Source organism: Gouania willdenowi, chromosome 9 (genome assembly GCF_900634775.1).
Source record: "Gouania willdenowi chromosome 9, fGouWil2.1, whole genome shotgun sequence".
Taxonomy (NCBI): domain Eukaryota; kingdom Metazoa; phylum Chordata; class Actinopteri; order Blenniiformes; family Gobiesocidae; genus Gouania; species Gouania willdenowi.
Genome location: NC_041052.1, coordinates 12,347,446 through 12,369,213, shown reverse-complemented (window position 1 = coordinate 12,369,213; position 21,768 = coordinate 12,347,446).

The following is a 21,768-nucleotide window of genomic DNA, read 5'->3' as shown; positions in this document are numbered from 1 at the left end:
TTATTATGCAGACATGTATTCTGATATTATAGGCAAAGCCAAGTTTTCCATGTATGTAACTGTATATGCAAATTTTTTTTTTATATGTATGACTGTTTAGCCCTGAAGCGTATTACTTTTGAAAGTATTTGAAATTCAACTCAGTACTTAATAAAAATGAAAAAAATGGAAATGAATAAATACAAGTTCTGCTTGTTCTTTTATAGCTTTTATTGAAGGATGCCAAACCCCATACCAGCTCACCATCGCCTCTTAATGGCCTGTCATACAAAGAAATGTTAAAAAAAAAAAAAAAAAAATTCTTTTCCATATGAGGGAAACAGTACCCCATATCCTCGCATCCTCCCTTCATCATTTGAACACACCCAGATCATAATGTATTTTAGGTTGCATGGGCTTCTCTACATTTTACATTATCACTAATCAAAACAGATGGGTCCAGTAAAACATGCCTGAGAGCTTCTTGCCTTTCCACTTGTATCACTTTGGCTTAATTTGCATCATTACATCAGAGCGTGACTTGTTGATGTTGCCTTTTTCTCTAATGACGTATTTCATGTCAGTCTGTCAGTTGGATTTTGCAACTGCCAAGATACGATCTCACTTTGTGCTCCTCTCTGCGGGCAAGAAATCAATGAGAAAAACACAAAAGTGTTTGGCAGCGCTAAATAAACTGACCATCAATTTTCCTATTTTGGTATTCTTACAATTTGATCGTAACTTTATTTGTGTCCTCTGAGAATCTTCAAAACACTCTGTCATTTTTCCAGCCTCTTAATATTTTTTGTTGAAATGAAATATACATGTGTTTACCCTTACAATAAAATGGACTGAGCACAGGTTATACATGTATTTATACAATAGCAGTTCTTAGAGGGGACTGTTTCTTTCATCATAAATTCATATTTGACATCAAACAAAGGCAGCAGTGGATGTTGTGGTCTAAATTGGCCTGTCTGTTGTGTAAATATGTATATACAGTAAGCCTATCAGGAATATGTGTGAGCCACTCTCTGATGAGCACCATCAGGAAGGAACAGTAGAATGGCTGCGCGCAACACATTTATTTGATCAAATCTGATACAAAAATCCACATAGAGCTTATTCGGTAACACTTTACTTGAAGTTTTATACATAAAGGCTGACATTACACTTTCATTATTATGACATGACACCTGTCATTAGCGTGAATAAGGTGTCATGAAGGGTGTCATTAAGTGTCGTTCGTAACTCTAACCCTAAACCTTTGTTCCCCGAACCCTAACCTTCCCCCTCCCCACACCGAACCCGAATCACAGATACCCCCGAACTCTTTTCTTCTACAACCCCCTCCTTCACATCCCGGTATAAGCACTTTATTTTTTATATCCATATTTGAATCTTTTTTTTTTTTTTTTTTTTTTTTTAATGATATTTTCAAATTGGACTGGGTGATAATCTGGTTTTTATTCTCACAGGAAGCTGCAATACCTTTCCTTTTTTATTGTGTCCTAGACCTGTTTTATTGGAGGTTATTTTCATTTTGTTCTTTTAATTCCTAGTTTAATTCCTTTAAACTTGTCTAACCCTAACCCTAGCCCCACTAGATTCCTCCACCTAACCCAAAAAATGCCAACATAGCTCCAAAAGTGTCATCATTTAGTGAAAGGTGTCATAATCTAGCAAACAACACTTAAAGAGCCCATGTTAAGCTAAATGGACTTTTCTGTACTTTAAACATCATAAAGTTCTATTTGGGCTTAAATGCCCAGTGTTTTCCCTCAATCGTTTGTTAGAGGGTGATTTGCTCCTTTCTTACTGCAGGGTGAGCCCAAACACTTCGCTCCAATTTGATGACGCGTTCCCGCTTTGATGACGAATTTGACGCGGCACTGAGCTGGAGAAGCCGCGACTCCAGGAAGCTCTCTGCCGTGATTGACATGTAAACAGACACGCCCACAAAGGTGAGCATTTCAGCCTCCTTCGCGCAGTGCTATGTATGTATATTCTACAGTCTATGTATGTACCGGCGAACTTCCCGCCCACACGCTCTCTCGTGTTTATAAGCAGCATGAGCTCGGCTACGGAGTGGGTTGGAGGAGGGCGGGCCGTCCTCTGGCCCTGCGTCACCGTGCGGGGAGGAGGAAGTCAGAGTTGTTTAGAAACTTTTCAGAGGCTAAAACTCAGGAAAACAGGCGAGTTTGGGAAAATAAACCTCAAATACTATGTTTTTGGGGTTCTTAGAACAAATGGAGATGGGTGAAAAATTGCATGACATGGGACCTTCAATGACAGCCTTCGAGACACCTTATTCATGCTAATGACAGATAATAACAGTGTAATGTCACCCTTATGTACAAAACTTCCAGTAAAGTGTTACCACTTGATCACAAGATAACATCATATTCATCTTCCAGTTTGAATCAAATTTGAAATGTTAAAGGGCACAAATTAAAAATTTGAGCAGTATTATACAGTAAATACATTTGGATTTAAGAAAGATGTCAATAGTTTCATCTCATAGAGGAAATGTTGTTAACCAGTTTTTCAGAGTAAAACTCCTTGACTCTTGTGCTTTTTACCTTTTTAACTTAATCTATACTTTCTCCTTTCTTTGATATGTGAATCTCTTCCTCTCTCATGACTTCCACTCCACTCAGGAAATAGGCAATCCCGCACATGTTGACCTTAGCTTTATTCCACATTTTACTTCAGAGTTCACTTCATTCCAGTTAAACCTTGATCAGCTTAGCTTTTGACACCATTCACTTTCCACTTTCTGATTAATGTCAAGGGTGCACTCACATCAGAGCCAGCTGCCGAAATCATAAAAGCTGATATATAACGTACTTGCCAATTTTATTCTTTAAATAGACGATTATTCCAAAGTTGCAACCGAACAAATAGAGACTTCAACCTTTTTCAAAGAATAAACACGCTAACTGTGATTCTTAGCTTCTGCTTTATTCACTTTGGCAGTGCAACATCTGTCACTGTCAAATTAAAGCGTTTCAAATATCCGTGATATTGCTGATGCTCCACAAATCCACACTCTGAGCATGACCGTAACCTTGTTTGTACAGTAAAGTACACTAAAATCTGCACCCTCGCACATTTGCTGCTCAATCCCCCTGTAGCGAAAATATCAGAGCATGCTTGCACATGCTTTAATATCAGATACACCATGGTAGTTTTATAAAAGCAGGAGGAATTTTAAAGAAGAAAAACAGAGAGCAGCACTAATGCGCAACCTCACCCTGTAAAACAACAAAAAACCAACCAAACCAAAACAAGTTATTCAACAGTTTTGTTGATATTGCAGCTTATTCTCTTGTCAAGCGAGTGAAAAGGACCTGTAGCATGTTTTTCTGACACTTTTCATTATCACCTGCGAAAAAAGCAACAGTGACAGACTAAGAAGAGGAAAAGACTAAGATGGGGGGTGGGGGGTGGGGGTGTTATAACCTGACTATGTCACTCTGCTCATTCATCATAGACAAAGGTATCTGCAGTGTGTATTTGAGTCAATAAAGCTGGGTGAAACTGGAGCTGATTTCTTGCTAAATTCCACCATTAGTCACAGGCCCATATTTCAGGATTAGTCAATCCTTAAAAGAGGGTAATTGTTGCACAATAGAGTAGCTCTCAAAGTCTGACTGCACTTATGTGTGCCTCGCTCTTGAAGTGTTTCTTTAGGAATGAGGATTTTTCTTTCTTTGCTGTAGAATTCCAGTTGCCTTTTGATTCTTTGCGTGATCTCACCCTGAGCACTAATGAGTCCCTGGTGAAAGAAAAATGTACTTTAATTGTATTGAAAAGTATTAAAATGTTCACTAGTTTATTGAAAATGCGCTCACACAAATTGCACTTTTTGTAAATATATAAAAAGTATACTAACTTAAAGGAATCCACTCAACACATAATTAATCTTTATGCGGATGATTATTTTACTTTATTTGGAAGAACCCTAAGCCTCATTAGAAGAAGTATTTAATCTAATAAACAGATTCTCAAATTTATCTGACTATTCTATTAACTGGTCAAAATCATCAATCCTCCCATCAATCATGGAATCCTGCAGGCCAAAACCCAAAATATCCTTCCAACACAAATGCCATTATAAATACCTAGACTTAAGTATATTTTCAATCTTAAATGAACTAATTAAACTAAACCTTGATCCACTGTTGGATAAAGTCACAGAAAATCTGCGGAGTTGGAATAATCTCACATTTTTTACATATTCATTTTACCATACGCTGAGAGCATATTTCAGAAGTACACATTTTAATATCAATACTCTGATTTTAGGTCTTTTTTTTTTGTAATTTATAATACAAATATAACATGGCATTACAACTTACAGTCCCACATTTTTAAATATGTATACAGTGTAAGCAAAACAACATATATGCATACATAGTTATACAATAATATATATTTATATATATTATAAGCTCTGAACATGTTTTAAGTTACATTTAAGTCTAAATATGAAGTTATCTTGTACCATATTTATTTAAAACATATATTTGGAAAGTGTCCAATAGCATTACTGTGAACATTCACTTCAACCCATTTATTAATTTAGTAATTTAGCATAAATGAGTACATTTAAAGTCATATACTTTAAGTTGTTCCACTAAAATTAAATACACTTCCATTTGAACTTTTTAATAATTTAAATACAATTAAAATATATTTAGTATAAAATTAGTTGTTCCAAAATAGCATTCTTTAAGTTAACTAATCATAGACACACGTACAAGTATATTGATGATTAGTGGGGCTAGTACACTACATTTTAGTACACTTAACACATTTATTTTTTATCAGGAGTGATGTCAGATCAGAGTGCAACTTCTTAAGTCTAATGGTTACCTTTTTAAAAACGTGCACTTGTCACATGTACGCTTGTGCTTTTTTTGGTACGAGGCAGACGCGATCAGATTTCCCTATCAAGTGAGGCGTTAGAGAAGAAGAAGACAATACGACGCCCCGGAGCCACTTAAGATCGCTGTTGATATTCCGTACAGGCACTAATCGCTATTTGGGGGCTGAGCAGGACAATGGCGCCTGCAGGAGTATTGCCAGATTAAATTTCTCTCACTTTTTTTTTTGCTTAAAAAATAATGCATTATGCATGTTGAGTCTTTGTAAGTGAGAGACATTTTCAGCACCCAGCTTTAGCCAAAGAATAACTGGAGTGAAATTGGCCATTATTTGCAACTCAATCCCGTTTGATTTCTCACTGCAGTGAAAGGAAATCGCTCCCGTTGAGCTCTGTGAAATGAGGAAACCATAACATTTGGTCAGTCTCTCTTGTGGTGGGTTCAATGGGAAACCAAAATATCCCCTTCAGAACAGGCACCTACATGCTCACTGTGCACCATGAACTTCTGCTGAACTGCTTGTTAATGATTATAACCCTGATATATGTGGGTTTATATTGTAAATGAGGGCACACTTAGGAAACCACAGGGGCCTTGTTATGCTTTTGCTGTTTTCTTCCAGTTTAAGAAGGTCCACCTGTTCTCTCTTATGTCGCACTGTGTTACTGTCAACGTGGAATATTTGTGAAACTGCATGAAGGAGCGAACAAGCTTTGACTGAACACATAAATATTATTTTTTAGACATTAGTGATTAATTTTCACAATTATAGGAGCCGTAGATATAAAAAAAAAAGAGAGATTGGAGACATTTGGCTTTTGCATGTATCTCAGAAAGGTTAAAAAATGGACGTCATAGGCCAGAGTTGACATCCTAACAAATATTACATTAAAGCTGATATCCGGAGTTTCTGAGAAATCTATGTTTATGTATGATTCTTTTGAAATGTGAAAAAATACCTAGTCTTTTACTATGGTCTACTGCCAGTGGTCATTCATATACATTAATGTATATAAGTCCCTCCTTCATCCTATAGACCCCTATACAAATGGAAACTATCGCTGACTGTGCCCAACCAATAGGCTTTGACTTCCTGTTTTTGAGACTGTCAATCAAAGTGAATAAGGAACTGTGAACGGAAACAAGGCCATGTGTCACAAGAGAGATTAGCTTGAATGGCAGAGCGCTGGATTAGCATGTGATAGGAGCCAGTTATCATTGCCCTCATCCAATTCTTTGGCTTTACAGTTTCCCCATTGTGGGGCTATTACAGTATTGTATCTGTAGCTTGTTTTGTTTAGCATATTCACGACCTACCTATAGGGTACTTGCATACGCTCAGTGGTGTGGCAGCAATGCATCCTCTCAACCAGTCAGGGGAGAAAGTATAGTTGACAAAAATGCTGATTATGAAGCAACAACATACATTTCTATGTTATTTATTTCCTCTTTTCTCTCTCAGATGAACACCTGAGTCAGATTGGCAATAGTCAAAGGCGACATGTCAGGAAAGTGCTTGCCATGCCCTGCGCGACCCATTAAGTCTGTGGTTTTATTTTGGCCTGGAGATTACTGGAAATGCTGTTTTTTTTATTTTTGATATAGCTTTTAAAATGTTTCCGTTTTGCAGTTTAGTGGTTGAACGCTGGGTGTGACGAACCTTTGTAGGGTTGGCTCAGTGTCTTCCCTCGTTTTGTTAAGTTTGTCCCAAGTTTCCAGTCTCTCTTTGTTTTTTTTCTTCGATTGGATGTCCAATATTTAATAAATCTGGCATTCTGTATATGTTGGAGCACCTTAAGCATTGAAAATATGTTATCGTAATATTTATAATGTTTATTTTTTAGTTTAAAAATTATAATCAGAAATGATCATGAACTCAAAATACAAGGGTCAGTTTAATATTCTGAGCAAAATGTTGTAGTCAGACAAAGTTAGATTCAGAAATAAGAGAAATGGGGTACTTGAGCCAAAAAAGTTTGAGAACCACTGTCCAAGAGGGTTCTGTCAGAGGGACTTTAAATGTAATCTGATTACTGGTATAATTGTTCTTACCCTCAATCCCGGTAGACAGATGATGTTACAAATCCAGAATCAGGATTGATCTGTAGCTGAGCTGAATAAACAAACAGGTTCTTGAACCAGACCCAAAGGGACGGATTGCTCTTTATTTAAGAACTTGCAAATGCATGAACCATTGGGACATTTTAGGACACAATGTGAGCAACTATCCAGCGATACACAAACACTTCATTTAACTGTAATAAGTGACTTTGAAGTTTCTGATTTTCCTTATTTCTGGTAAATCAATGATTGTGTTGTCAGTGTTCACACACTTCACCCTCTTGGTCTCTGTCGGCCCCGTCAATATTTTCTCCCCGCTGCTCTGACAGCAAATCAAATTCCCCAGGATGACTGCAGCGGGCCGGCTTTGCTCTGGCAGCGGGCCAACTCTGTCTACATTTCACTGATGGACTTGTGCAGCAATTTGCCTGAACAAACTTATCCCAGCTGTACAAGTCAACCTCTGGAAAACACATCACTGAGGCTGTTTCAGGCATGTTTGGCTATTGGAATGGATTTTCAGAGAAGTTCCTTCCTGAAACATGTGTTATTTGAGCAAAGAAAAGAAAAGAAAAAAAAAAAAAATAGAAATGAGCTGATTTATGTCAGCATGTTGGTTTGAAAGAAGAAATACAGACAAGCGTCCTTGAGTTCATTGTAAACCTGTCAGTAGATGTAACACAGGTTTCAAAGGTACAGCAAGTGATGCTGTCAATTACTGATTTTTATTTTGAAAATAGAAACTTTTATCAAAACAGGCATTAAAAACACATATTGCCAGTTCACTACTGAGATCAGTTTTCTTTTTAATAGTTTGGCTTCTATCCCTAAAAAAACTGTAAATTGTGAGATGAACTTTTAGACTGACTTTTATTTTTTATCTTTAAATTTCATGTACATTACTCGAAGCAGTGATTCTCTACCTCTCTGGTTTCAGGAACCAACATCAGCCAAAGAAAGATATGCTTGGTGCAACAGAAAAATGTTCCCCGACAACTATAAACCCACAGCAGCAGAACTAGAAAAAGGCTAAGGATTAACTGAACCACTCCTAACAATCAAACTGGAAGCTGATTTCATAAGCAGGTGCCTAAAGGTCACACTATTTAATTTAATTTAATTTATTTTTTTCTCTTGCCTGCATATGCTATTGGAAGTCAACACTATAGTGTAGTGCAATCTTTCTGCGATTGCTATGCATCAGAATAGTCATATTAACCCTTGAGTGGTCCTCAGGACAAAGCGACAGTGTTTAACAGTGTTGAAAAATTCCCTAAATTCTATATTTTTTCATCGTGTGTGTGTGTGTGTGTGTGTGTGTGTGTGTGTGTGTGTGTGTGTGTGTGTGTGTGTGTGTGTGTGTGTGTGTGTGTGTGTGTGTGTGTGTGTGTGTGTGTGTGTGTGTGTGTGTGTGTGTGTGTGTGTGTGTCCATGAGGACTCAAAGCAGTCCATTACTCCTCAGTACGTTTGTGCCGTTAAACTGTTGCTTCTCCACCTCGGTCTGCCTTTTTCCGCTTGATTTGCTGTGTAACTGTTGTGTCTAACGCTGTTATGGAGACTTCTGCCGGGACTTCCATCATTACACATTTACTACCGATGGCACCTGATTACGCCTGACTTCAGTCGAGCAGCCAATAGAAATGCCCAAAGCAGCTCATGGAGCACACTTGTTTGTAGAAAGATCTCTGATTGGCTGACATCCAGATTCTAGGGGCGTCACGCTTCTGGATTAATAAATGTCATTTTACAGAGCCAGGAGAAGGAGAATAGATTCATTGTCCACTCAGGACACTTTGATTACAATATATGCTCAAAGGTCATTATGGATTTTTGACCAAATTATGCCAAAAAACAAAGTTACATATTGTAGCTTTAATAATTAATACAATTACCATAATTACTTTAATACTCTTTTTGCCTGAAAATGTTTGTTTCCATTACTCTTTAATCTGCCTGACTGATAAGTTAATGGGTCCAAAATTGAACCGCCTGTTCTAAACGCCCTTTCTGGCTATATGCAGACTATGCAAATGATTAGGGCCCCAAGAACAACCAGGGGGCCTCAAAGAATAGTCCTAGCAGAGTTGTAGATAGAGATCTACTACGAGATAAGATGTTTGAGTACAGTGAGAGGTTGTCAAATTCGAAGTCTATTAGATTGCAGCAGTTTGTAAACCACTTAGGGATCTTTCCATGTAGTTTTTTAACCCTGGAGCCTCCAAACACCTTCTTGCATAAATCAAATGCCCCCTACAAACGTAGAAACAGTTCTGGTTCTAAATGCATTTGAGACCTTATTAGAAAGAAAAGGTGACCTCAAGTAGGAAATTTCAAGTTCACTCATGTAAAAGTGTGCAGCTGTATTTAATGTTCCTGATGTTATTTCTATTCAGCTTGGATAATCTTCAATTAAAATTCCACTGTACATCTAAAACTGACACCTCTAAATGACATTATAACTTTGACTATGCTGAGGACAATGTCTCCATAGAAAAGGTCATGAGTTGTGTAAACAATGAGCTCACCTTTCTCAACCGTATAGTCGGGGTCTATAGTTTTGGATGTTATTACCTCAGATCATCCTGTGAATGTTCTCTTTGCTTTAATACCTTTCCAAAGCGTGGGTCTGACAAACATGACAGGCCTAGGTTGTGTGAGAGCAAGTTGTCACAAGATTCCTGTCCAGGTTAGAAAGTTGTAACTCTCCTTCTTGAATGGGGAACAGTGAATGTGGGGGTTGAATTCTGAAAGGCCTGAGAGCAGAGAGGTGGGGCTCCTTGACAAGCTCTTTGTTAGCACAGAAGTCACATATTAATCGCAGCGCAGGGCGGCTGCCGCTGCTGTCAGGCAGCTTTCATCTGCAAAGCCGGGTGAAATACCAGCGGCCTGAACTCTTGAGCTAAATACTTATCTGTGCTATTGTTCTGTGAAAGAGAGTGCTGAGTCCTCAGAGAAAAGATGAAGGCTGATGTATCCAAAGGCTGCGTCTGATCCCGTTTGTCAGAAGTGTGTCTGTCATTACCTCCGTAATGGGGTAGGCCTTGAAACCTGTCAAAAAGCACAGGGCTGACAAAACATACTGACACACATTATGTTTACACACTCCCATAAGAATGGTGTGTGTTACAGCAAGTGATGACCTGTATAAATACTGAGCCAAGCATACAGGACATTATCAGCGAGGAGGTACAAGCCAAAAACTCCATCAATCAAATGCGTAATTATAAAAATACATTCAACAAATGATCATGTCTTTAATTCTTTTGAAAAGTGGAAATATTATGCAATGTTGTTATTTCAATGGAAGAATGGGAGAAGTATTGTGGATCTCTATGGAAATGTACCAACTCATTCACATGGAGAGAATTTGCTTGGAAAGGCTCAGTTAGATATTTTATTACTCCAAAACAGAAATCTCAGGGACAGACTCAAAATGTTGGGGACAGTGTGGGAGTCCAGATGCTAATCATTACCACATTTTTTGGGAATGCCCACCAATTAATTTAATGTGAAGATACCTTTCAATTTTCAAACATTATTCTTTGGAAAGGTGGACTTCTACTCAGGGAACTTCAACAAGTATCTATTGAACATTCTGATATCAGCAGGTAAAAAGACCATAACCAGACACTGGCTGCATCCTGACTTCTCCACAATACAAAACATAGTTAATGACATTTACATTATGGAAAAATTCAAATTCTCCCTTTATTTTCACAGATTTGGTCAAATTGGACAAAAGATTTTTTGGATATAAATTGAAAATTATTTGTTGCTGAATTGTCTCTGTATCTATTTGTATTTGTATTACATGTGTATACACTCCTCGGTTACGGTTGTAAATAGTCATTAAAGTAAAAACTCCAACATGGAAAAACAAGGGAAAGGGCTATATTGAGAGAGAAAAGTGTTTCAAGTAAATGATGTCAGAGATGTCTTATTTTACTGTGTTTTTTTTTTTTTCTTCTAATGTGTGAAAACATGACTGTTAATGTGTGAAATGCCCTTGAACCTTTCATAAATAAAGAATTTAAAATAAAAAAAATGAAAAAGTGTAAAAATGCTGTAATTAAAGAACATTTGCAGAGGAAAAAACTGTAAGAAAAGTGAAATATTTATGTATTCAGCTTAACAAAGAGGACCAGCCAGACACAATGGTATCATGTTTGATTAAAATTTGCTTTAACAAATGTGGCAGATTCCAGTCAAATAATAATGGCAAATGCAACAAATCAAAGTGTCTTATAATTCCTAGCAAATCCATCCATCCTTACTGCTTATTCTGTGGCTCATAATAGAAGCATTCACACTGTAAACTTTGTAAGAAACATGTGCTGGGTTTAGGTCATTCGGTGCCCTAGGCAAGAGTGGACTTTAACGCGTCCCCCCAAATAAATAAATAAAATTAGATGAAGTTTTTTTTTAAAAAAAGTCTATACACTGTGTAAACATTTATTTTTAATATAAAGACAAAACAATGCAATTCTGCGACACAACAAACCATCAAAAAAAAAAAAATACAACCTATTTTAAAAATTAGAATAATACACTATAAAACAATATAACACCTACAGGTATAGTAAAATGTCCAAAAGGAACAACAACAACAATTGTGCAAAATCAAACAAATGCAAAACCGTGCAATCAAAAGTTAAAATAAAATATAAAAGTTTCAGTGCAAAAAAATTTCTACTTTCCTGTTTGGTTTTATGAGTCAGTAAGAAAAATCTTCAAACCAAAAAACACAATGTGCAAACAAAACAATAGAAATACATAGAATATAGAACAATAATTAAAATAAATATACATATGGGCAGAAGATCAGCAGCTGTAGTTACAGATTTTTAACATTAATATTTAATTAAGAGAAAACATTTATAGTGATTTTAAAGGGTGTTTTTCACGTTTATTATACCTTTTTAAATTTTTATTATTATTTTATTGTTTTTTGGGGCTGGTTGCAATTTGGAACCCCTCCAGCAGATGGCGACCGCCTGTGTTGCCTGTCAGGAAGGCCGGCCCTGATGAGTTGGTTTTCTCCTGCTGATGATGCGTAGTTGCAATTGTAACCATTTCCTGCTAATTCAAATACTAAATGTCTTGTGACAAAGGTTACAAACGAGTGTGGGGGTGGAGGGTGAATCTTTATTATCTCATGTCTTACTAATTTGTATCGAAGGGTTCAACGTTTTGGCATCACATTGAAAAGCTAATTTCCCTACTGGGAGGAATAGCATTGCTGCAATTATTTTACTGCTAATCCCGTCAATGCCACTGACATTCAAGAGCTGATTATTTGAATACGCATTCATGTCAGTAGGAGGCAGTAAATAATACAGTAAGGCAACAATGTGGTGGAAAATGTTAGGTGATACACTTCAAAACATCTTGAATGTTTTTGCTTCAGGGATGTAAATGATTCTTTACCAACACAGTGAGGGTCACAAAAATGTGATTGTCTAACCTGAAGGATAAGTTATCAAAATGTATGTCAGCATTTAGAAAAACGACCAATATGAACATTAATGTAGGATTTTTTTTTTTTGCTGCGTTGGATGTTTTTGGGTCACTTTTTTTGTGTTTTTCAAGAAATTTTGTGTAATTTCTTTTCAGTTATTTTGTCTGATTTTAAAGTCATTTTGTGTCATTTCTTTCTTGTTTTTCCCATCATAATGATTGTCCACTCTGAGGGCTACATTATTAAAATTCACATTTGCATTGAGAATGACCATTCTGACCATTAACATAGGAAAGACCAAATGATTTTGTCTATTTTGGTTGTGGTTTTGTGTGTTTTTAGAGGCATTTTGTTGTCATTTTGAGTTTTTATTGGTCATCTCTTGTGTTTTTTGGGGGATTTTGTGTATCGTGTTTTGTATTCTGTTTTCTCTGGGTTCTCCCACAGTCTAAAAACACGACTGTTAGGTTGATTGGATTCTCTAAATTGGCTGTAGGAATGAATGTGAGGCACCAGCAGACCCCCGTGACCCCAAAAAAGAAACAAGTGGGTCAGAAAAGAGATGGATGGATGTATGGGATGTCTTAAATCCATCCATCCATTTTCCAATCCACTTTCTCATTTCCATGGGGTCTAATGGTGCGTCTCTCAGCTGTCATTGGGCACTAAGCGAGGGTACACCATGAATAGGGCGCCAGTCCATCACAGGGCAACACACACATACACACACACACACACACACACACACACACACACACACACACACACACACACACACACACACACACACACACACACACACACACACACACAGTATGAACTGTTGCATGTCAAATGAATTTTTTCAATCACAACTTTTTTGGGGATTTATTTTGGGAGCAACACAAAAATATTCAGTGGCCATCATAACAAAATTAAAGAAAATCTAACAATATTTGCACACTCTAGTTAGAAAATCATATCTCTCTTTAGAGGACCTACAGCATACACTTTCATCTTCTTCTTCTGCAATGAGGAACCAAACACCAGTGGACGCATTCCTGTACAAATGTGGAAAGACATGTTGTACTTTTCTCGACACGTTAACACTGCGAACCTCGCTCCTATGCATGTGGTTACAATGAAGTGGTCTTAACAGCTCACAGATGGCACTGATGGTGGGCAGGTATTCATGGCTGACTTCATCTCCCCCTGTTGAGCTGCCGGGATTCACTGTGACAATTTCAAAACATATGGCGGCTTTACACTTCCAGCCGCTCGGATGATACAAGTTGAAAGGAATGGAAAGACAATGAAGCAAATAGAGCTAAACTAACACCTTCTGGTCTATTTCATCCAGCTTTAACCTGCAGTGTAAAACGAAGCCACCCACAACTCAATTACAGATGAAAGCAATAAACACGTTTTCCGGGTATTTTCTTTATCATTTACCGGTAAAAAGCAGATTTTTTTAATTTTTTTTGCAGAAACTATCAAGCTTGTTTTTTGGTGTCATGCGATCTCCATAATGTTCCAGGTTCGAAAACTGTAACAATGTGCTTTTTGATGTTTAATTTTGCAGACTTATCAAAAAAAAACTAAATAAAGATTGATATAAAAACCAGCCTTATACACCAATTATAGTCAACTGTGTATGTTTATTTGTTGGCAAGCACCAACATGCAAGGCCTGTAAATGTTAAACCAACACTGATGAACTATTATGTCCCATACAGTTGGCCAGAAAAAACATTACCGCACAGCATTCCCAGAGAAAACCAGGTTCATAGTGGTTTTTCCATTAGTTTTAGCTTTGTTTTTTAAAATTCTGATCGTTTTTATTTGCTTTTAGAGCAGATTTACTTGTTGTAATTTTTTGAAAATGCTTAGTTTTAGACTTAGTTTTATATTTGTTTTAAAGTTTTTCTGTTACGTCTCCCTTTTACGCATGAACGATATTGTTGACAAGTCGTTTAATGTTGTAAACTCATGATAAAATCATGCAGGTGACTGCTTTTTGCTGGGTGCAGTGTCGCTTCACCATTTACATAGTGAAAAATAACACAAAACAGAAGAAGAACCAACCTAAAGTCTCAAAAGTTTGGGACCATTTCACTGAAAACCTATACACACCTGAGGTAGAACTAACATCTGTGACATGAAACTAACAATAATATGCGAGAATCAAAGCAGCAGAAAACTATTTTATATATTTTTTTGAATGAATTTGGGAAAACTGTAATGAAAACTTTTGACCACGAGGGGGGGCGATGAATCATTAAGATTATTTTAATAAGATTCCCATTAGCTAATGGGGATCTTACTAAAACAAACTGTTAGATTAGCTATAGCTAGCTGAACCTACAGGTGACCCAAGGCTAATAAGATAGCAGCTATTAACAATGCTAAGTGGTAACAAAGCCTGTTAATATAGATTGGGTGACGTGTATGCTTCAGGAGGATGTCAACTTAAATATTGATAGTAATATGATTGTTGCTAATAACTGTATACCCCAGTTTTCACCGTTGTCGTACAGTTTTATAGTTCATTGTAGACATCGCTCCAGTTGTATTTTCGGCTTTAGGAACTGAAAGAACACGACTTAGCAAGCCACACTCTTGGGGTACCTGATATCCGACTTGCACAAGCCATAAGTACACCGCTTCCCCATTGTGCCTGCTCTGAGCATGTCGGACCTTGTTTACACAGTAACGATTGCTCTGATGTATGATTGGACAATGACTGTGTGTGGGCGGGGTTTTGCGAAAGGTCAATTAACTGTGGGCTATTTTTTTTTTTGTGTTCTTGCCCTCAAAACTTTTAAATAAACATTAAAACACTCACTATGTGTTTTCTTTTCTGCCATATGGATAATTCTTGTTTCCCTTGTATTGTTTTTTATTTTTATTTTTTTATCACTTATCTGGCTTGAGGGCTGTGATTAACATTTTCAGTTTTAAAAAGACGGTGTCATGACTAAGCTTGTAAATTGTAATACACTGCAGCAGTGCATGGACCGTTTGATGGAATAAGAATGTCTCAGGTAGTTTGTTCAAATGGGGGACCCCCAAACATTATTTTGTATTGACCTCCCAACCAAGCTACCAATGGCTCTACTAAATCCAAATCTTGAGATGAAATTGGCTTCTTTAAATGAGACATTATAGAGTATGTCCTTTAGGACGGACAAACACTCAGTTATAATGTGGTTTAATATCATAGAATTAGTCGAAACAGACTTGTTGGTATTTGAAATTACTAACCATTTTCCACTGATAACCAACCTTTCAGCTTTCTGTCACTTTCATTATCTTGACGCTGCCGCTTTGCTCTGGCCAGGCCAACCAGATGTGAGGCAGGCTGTAATATTAAACAGCACTCTTTAACAGTGAACGGCAGAACACCTGCAACAAAGGCAACTACAAAGAATCTTCCACTGACAGCATTTCCTCTCTTCTCAACCTCCTACACGGCCCCTCCACCATCTTGGAAAAAGATCTTAGTGCCGTAGCAGACGAGCAGATCCCGGTCCCCTGAGAGTGCCCATAACGCGGCTCTCACAAATTGAGCACCAGCAGAGATAGACTGAGGGCAGAGTGATGGAGGAGTGAACAGTGCACCTGCCCGTAAATCTCACTGAAGGTTTTCTTTCATGAAACACGGGAAATAGCAAACTGTGGTCGGCAGTTTCAAAGGGAAAACGCGTGAATAGGAAAGAATTAGATGAAGACCAAAGTTTTGTGTCACAAAGGAGGCCAAACGGACACAATCAGGACTTAATCCGTGTACAGAATAATTAATCTAACCTCGTCTGAATATACAAGGACAAAAAAAATATGGAATCACACAGTATCATAATGAACAGTATCATAATGAATGAACTCTTGCAGGGTTTTTCACGAATGCACATGCTTTGTTTCGCAGTTGTGTTTCAGATTCACAAAATCTATTTTTAAACATAAAAATCCAAAAGCTTGAAATTGCTTGAAATTTTCTTTTCATTTTCATTCTTTCTATAATTATTACCATAGTCTTGGAAAAAAAACATGACTAGTGTTGAAAGTCATTTTGCAAGTATTTTGTGTTGCAAACAAGAAAGAAGAAGTAAAAACACTTCTATGCATTCATCTATGAGACTCCCCATCCCACAATGCAATGCGTGAAACCATTCCGACAATGTCAATAAACAGAGTAGTTACAGTGAAGATGAAAACAAACGTTCAAGCGGCAATGTTTTTTTTTTTAGCATCAGTGAGGTTTACATTATGTTATTATCTGATAAAAACATCTTTTGTCTCCAGCAGCTTTGACAAGCACCAATTTAAGATGTATGGTTACTTCAACCTGACTAGGAAAACTGTGAAAACCAAATCCGGACTATGTCTGGTATACAGTGGATAATAGCCTATACTCTATCGAACACCATTTTTTATGAATTATGACAGAATTTAAATGCAAATGAAAGTCATGGGTGAAATATTCTAAACTAAATAGTAATGTAACGTACAGAGCACGGTTTTCTGCACCCATTCAGCAAAAATGACGTTTGCATGCATGTGTTAATGTACAAAGTTCAACATTTTGTTTGTAACGCACACACACACACACACACACACACACACACACAACTTGTCATCCACAGGTGTGCACGGACACTGAGACGGGGATATAATTGGTTTTACATGAGCCACACTTGGCACAGTGAGCTGTTTGCTTTTGCTCAGAGTTATTTGAGCTTCCTATTTGAATAACCAATGCTTACATTGTGGTGCTCTTACTTTATTTCCCAGTCAGATGATGGAATGTCGGTTTGAAGAGCAGTGACAGTCTGCGCTGAAACAATAAAGCAGCCATATTTATTAGGTCCCAACAAATGTGCTTGTTTAACGTGTCACGGTTAGTTTTTCATTTGTCATCAGTGCTGTGCAAACAGTAGCTAGACAGTAATAGATACAGCAAATATGTCTAGCTTTTACCTTTGTTTTTCTATCTGTCATTTATTTGTTTTTATACACTAAATTTGCTTTCATATGATAACATTTTAGCATAGTAAAGTTTGCTTTTATATTTATATCTATCTGTCTATAAAGCAAGGAATCTCTGTCTGTCTGTATCTGTCTGTCTGTCTGTCTGTCTATGTGTTCCTCAAATATCTCTGTGAATCAGGCTCCGATTGACCTGAGACTTTCAACATGGCTGCTGCTTGGTTCAAAGGTGTGCAACGTTGGATTTGCTTGGACTGCAATGATACTGTTCATAAAATACTTCATAAAATTGGCCACCGGGAGCTTTGCAGAACAGCTCAATGTTGACAGGTAGTCATGATTACTCAGGATAAGTTGAAAGCTGCGTAGAATCTACAGGAGTGACTGCACAAAAAGCTTTTAAAAACCACTACAAATTACAGTGCTAAATATATACATACTTCCTACGGGCACTGCACTTGTATTCATTAACACAGGAAATGCCTGTTGTGCTTTTCACACGATTTACTTTGTAAATTTTGTTCCTCGACAAATTTCAACATTTTAATTTACTTTATTTTGTTCAAAAATAAAACGTTTAAATGTATAATATGCACACAAACACACGACTGCACCTCATTTACTATGAGTCTTTGAGCTACTATAGAATCATTAATAAATGAATTACCATGTCTGCCCCAGTCTGCCCTAGGACAGCTGTGGCTACAATAGTAGCTTACCACCACTGTGTGTGGAGTGAAAGAATAATGCAATGTAAAGCACTTTGAGTGTCTATGAAAAAGTGCTATATAAAATCAAATGCATGATCAGAATTATTAACGCATAATAGTTTGTTTTTGCAGATCTCAGCAGTTCACTGTGTTAATTTACAGCAAATAATTCAATAAAGCACAACACTTTAGTACATAGGTCACAATAATACATCACATTAATCACAATAAGTCATTATAATCAGTATAAGGCACATCATTTTTTTAGGATACAATAATACACGTTAATCACAATAAATCCATAAATAGAGCATGATTATTTATTTCATTAATGAAAATAATCTATTACATTACTAACAATACTTCATTAGATTCATCTTAACATCTTCATATAAATTTTTTGCAGTCAACACAACAATTTATTACATACAGCATAATGAATTATCTCTTTCTGTTGTGTATAATTGAGATGTCTTTTTTAAAATACATTGAATTAAATGTTTTTCTTTATCAGTTTCATGAAAACAAAACCACAGTGAATGTATAAAGGGACAGGAAATATAATATTATTTTAATATTATAAAACCACAATTTGCCAATTTAGTGACATTAGCAACTCTATATTTAGAAGCGATAGGCTTTTTCTGATACTTAATTACCAGTCCCATGCACCCTAAAAAAAGCAAAGTTAACATAGGAAACGTAATTTAAATGTTGCCATGAAAAACCCAAATACCAGGTGAACAGAATAAAAAAAAAAATTGTATAGAGTTTTCCTTTTGATCTTTTTGTTTAATAAAAAGTACAAAAAAGAACTGATCTTTTAAAAACGAAGTTGCTGTTAATATGTTGGATTTTGTTAATACGTTTGCGTCACTTGTATAACATTACACATTTATTTTATTTTAGTGATCGTACGATTTATTATTTTTCAGTTTTACACGAAGCAAGATCCCCTTTTGTTTTAGCTTTCACTAACACTGAAACAGTGGATTACATATTTGATCAATAATATAACATGATGTTTGTTTATTGATTATAATTTCAATATAAAAGGTGTAAGAGGTTGAAATTATTGGCTGAAATGATCGCGATGAGAATAGTAAAGTTTTCGAGTTAATGTGTTTGTTAAAGACGCGTTCCATTGAGGGGATATAGAGGTTCATATAAATCCCCAAAAAGCTTCTTTGTAAATGAAAATGGCTGGCCTTTTGTTGCGCCCATTCATTTAAAAACTCTGTGGACTTTGAATAAATATGTAATGGCGAGGATTCACCCAAGCCTTTTTTTTACGGAGCGTTTCAAGGTGAATGGAAGCCACAACCACTAAGTCCTTTCACTGACAAATGACTGCGGCCAAACCCTTTCCTGGCTGAGTGAACCAGCAGAGGACAGCGGCTTCTACCACAAACTTAATTAGATTTGTTTATTTGGGTAAATTTACATCCAGGAAACCTGTGAACATCCTTTATGAAGACTTGTAAGAAAGGGCTGAATTGTTAAGGAGGGGAAGCTCTGATCTGAGAAGCTTTGTTTGTTTGGTTTGTACGCTATGGAGCATTCAAATGATCGCTGGTCACGACTTTGAATGTCTCCCAAGGTCATCACAGTGTCATTGCTCACAGATCACAGAGCATTATTAGCTTCACTATTCCATCTCCCCACAGAGTCAAACTATTGCACTTTGACCACTTCTTAAGTAAAATAGACTTAGGTATTAGTAGTATTTATTAGGCTGTAATCATATGCTATGCAGTGTTATTGACATTATGATATAAAATGATAACATGCACGAACTGAGGTCCTGCCAAGAAAAGATAAAACCTATGCAATGCAACAATTAAAATAACATTAACAACTGAACTTTAAAACACAATGAGATTAAATAATGGCTAGTGAAAGATAAGACAAAATGTTGTAAAAACCTATGATTGCATGCACTACAATATATACTTGCTACACATTGAAAGGATTGACCGATATGGATTTTTTAGGGCCGATACCGATTTTTTTCCCATCAGCCTTATGCTGCGTTCACACCGGACGCGTTTCGGGCGTCAAAATTGTGCCTCACGCACGTAGTTGGACCCCTGTGCTTATTGAATCAGTACGCTTGTCACCAGCGTCAAAGATGATCGGGATGCGCGTTGAGGGGAGGGGCTTCTCTGTTGCCGGTGGTGTTCATACAATGGATGATATTGTGGCGATCAGTTACTTTCATAATTCACCCAGTGTCTATGAAATGGTGGGGAACATTAATTATTGTGTTGAGAAGGCGGTGTTTCCACTCTGATGTATTTTGGTGTGACTCAGTGTGTGCACTGTGATGTTAGAGGGATATAGAGAAGTGTGGTTGAATGGAGAATAAAGTTTGGACTTCCTCGTTGAACACGCCGCCTCCGACTCCCGTTCATCAGCTCTACATTATTGAGAGAGTGACTTGGCTTTATTTGCTCCTTGGCACGGTTTCTAGAATTATACTTATTTCGTGGCCACACACTGGTGTTACGTGTACATGTTATTGTCATACCTGAATCATAGCCATAATTTTTTTTTTTTGTTTTTTTTATTACCATATCATGTCTGGGGCTCTGTAGTATAGTATCAGTCAGGTGAAATACTATTCAAGGCGAACTATCCCGATAATGGTTCCCTGTTGAAATTGTTTTGATAAAGGCTGAATATTGCTATTTGTGCCAGATACCACAGCACTTATTAGAGTCAATCCATCAATGAATCAGCAAAGGACGAAGTCTATTGTACAGATGTCTATGATTTCCTACAGTCTGCCAGCATTCATATTCAAACAAGATCTATATCAAGGTAGTAATTTGCTAAAACTGACTGCTGTCACTACGTTAGCTCAATGTATTTGGATAAAATAACGCTTGATGTAAATGCAGACAAATGATAACAGTGGAAGAAGAAAAATATCTCTGCAGACTTAAAACAAACACCAGCTCAGTAAAAAAAAAAAAAAACCTGGTCTATCTCTTGTAATGAAAACAAAACGCAGTTTATCATATCAGCAGGATGCAAATGCAGCTTCGCATTTGCATGGCTTTTAAAAGTCTACAGCACTATTAGTGAACATTGTGGAGTTAGTATGTGTAAATAAAGGCCGGGAATTTCTTTTAGGGCTACTTTTGTATCGATGTGTATCGAGGTTGGTGAAGGTTTAATGAGAATAATGCTGCTCACTGCCGCCACCTTGTGTTTTCTTTGGAAAATGCACCTAGCAACACATTAAGGGACTTGAATCGCCATCAGAATCCGAATCATCTTTAGTGGCCATGCGATGTATGTTATACACACGAGGAATTTGATTTGGTGAAATGTGCTCTCTCTAACAATGTAAACATTAAATCATAACAATCAACTAGAAAAAGTATATCAGATGTGTTGTTTAAAAGCATACAATTTTTAATTTGTTGCTTTGGGCATTTTTGTTTTTGTTTCATGTATTTTTCAAGCTTTTTTATGTTTTTTGTGGTTGTTTTGTATATTGTATCTCATTTTGTGTGTGTTCCTTATTCTGTGTGTTTTCTCAAGTCATTTTGTGTATTTTTGCTTTTGTTTTGTATATTACATCTCATTTTGGATGTTTTTGCTCCCATTTTGCACAATTTGTGCATATATATTTACGTTAGGAAAAAAAAACCATTTTGATGGCAAATTACCGAAAATCCCAGTTATGTCACAC